Source organism: Pteropus vampyrus, unplaced genomic scaffold (genome assembly GCF_000151845.1).
Source record: "Pteropus vampyrus isolate Shadow unplaced genomic scaffold, Pvam_2.0 Scaffold753, whole genome shotgun sequence".
Lineage (NCBI taxonomy): Eukaryota > Metazoa > Chordata > Mammalia > Chiroptera > Pteropodidae > Pteropus > Pteropus vampyrus.
In genome coordinates this window covers 112,618-114,287 of record NW_011889534.1, presented here as the reverse complement: position 1 = coordinate 114,287, position 1,670 = coordinate 112,618, and positions in this window count along the sequence as shown.

Below are 1,670 nucleotides of genomic sequence, written 5' to 3'. Positions count from 1 at the left end.
CCAGAGTGCCCTTAGCCCAGGGAAGTCAGGACTGCAGCCACCCCTCGTTCCCTGGCAAGGGTGTTCTAGCTCTTAAAACCTCCCTAAGAAGGTGTCTCTTATGCTCTGGTTTTTCTTCAGATCGTATAAATCTTTCGCCTTTTACTAGAGAAAGTGTCTCTTCTTTGTCTGATCACGTGCGAACTAACGTTCGTGACACGATCAGCCTCTCCTCTCCCATAGATTACTGTCGCTTCCACAGGACTCTGGCTTCGGGCCTGGGGGGCGGGGCTCTGTCCAGGGTCAGAGGTTTTGCACCTGCCAGGGGAGGAGCCGGGCTGCGGGGTCCGCTGTTGGGCAGGCGGGGTGTGGGGCGGGAAGAGAAGTCTCCACGGGCAGAGCCCGCGAGCCAGGCAAATGCCTCAGGGCTCTGTCTGCTCTGGGCGGCCGCCTGGCACCTCGTGGGGCCGGCGGCAGGGATGACTCTCCGGAAGGTCAGGTGCAGACTCAGCAGCAGCCCATGGGAGCACGGGAGGGCAGGCGACAGGGGCCCAGAGCGAAACTCGTTAATCCCAGCCCCAGGTATCTGAGTCATGGGCCAGTGTGGAGAGCTGGCCGGGGAGCCGGACTTCGTCTGTTTACAAAGCGCCTGGGAACACTCTGTCTTCAAGAAAATACTCTTCAGATTCTTCACAGTCCACTGAAGAGTGGGAGAGTATTAAAAAATTTCATCTGAAATCTGAAGTGCCCAGCGCGGAGGATCAAGGGTCGGCTTTATTTCTGTGGCGTTGAGAGATGTCTTTGATTTCTAGTGCTTGCTAATCTCGCTTCCCTGAGCACAGGTATTCTATTAACAATTAACAAGGGAAAGTAAACGAACGTGGGGTTTAATTGCATATAATTACTTGGTATGCCAAAGTATTTTTCAATCGAGATAATTTGCCTGAAAGTGTTGGTATTTAGTGAATAGAATTTATGGTAATTCCCTGATTTTCCCCCAACCGCCTAGTAATCTTTCTAACGAGGAAGCAGAGGCACAGTGAGAATTCTAGACTGAAACAAAGCCATACATGAAAGTGCTTAAAATGTATCTGTTTGCCTTTGTTTCAATAGGAATCCAAAACAAAGTTAATCTGATCAACAAGGATCAATAGGAAAGTGAGTGAAGATTCACATTTCTTTGAAGCTGGTAGAGGCAGCGAAATAATCCTTGCAAACAATGGAGGCCTTTAATTCACAGGCTCCAGCCCCGAAAGCCATTGTGAAGTGGGATTTGCTGCGTTTGAGGTTTGAATGTGAACCGTACACGCAGGTGCAGCGGTAGGGGCGACTCCTGCTCCGGCGGCTTCGTGCGTCTGGGGACGGAGCCCGGCCTGCTTCCCGCTCGCTGTGGTCCTCGGGGACGTCTTTCCCCTCGGGACACGCCGTCCCCAGGGAAAAACCGAACAAGCGGCGGCACGTTCGGTCTAAAATCTGGAAGACAAAACCGCACCTAAGCGAATTCCCTTCGACCCCTGAAATGATGCAGGTGGGAAACTTCTGGGAGCAGCCGTGGCAGAAAACGCCTGTTTCTAAAGCAAAGGGCGCCGGCCGAGCTTGTCACTGGCCACCGCTCGGGGACGTGCCCCTGCCCACGAGGCCGTAGTACGTTCTCTCCCCGTCTCAGACACACCGCGCCTTCTCATTCTTGA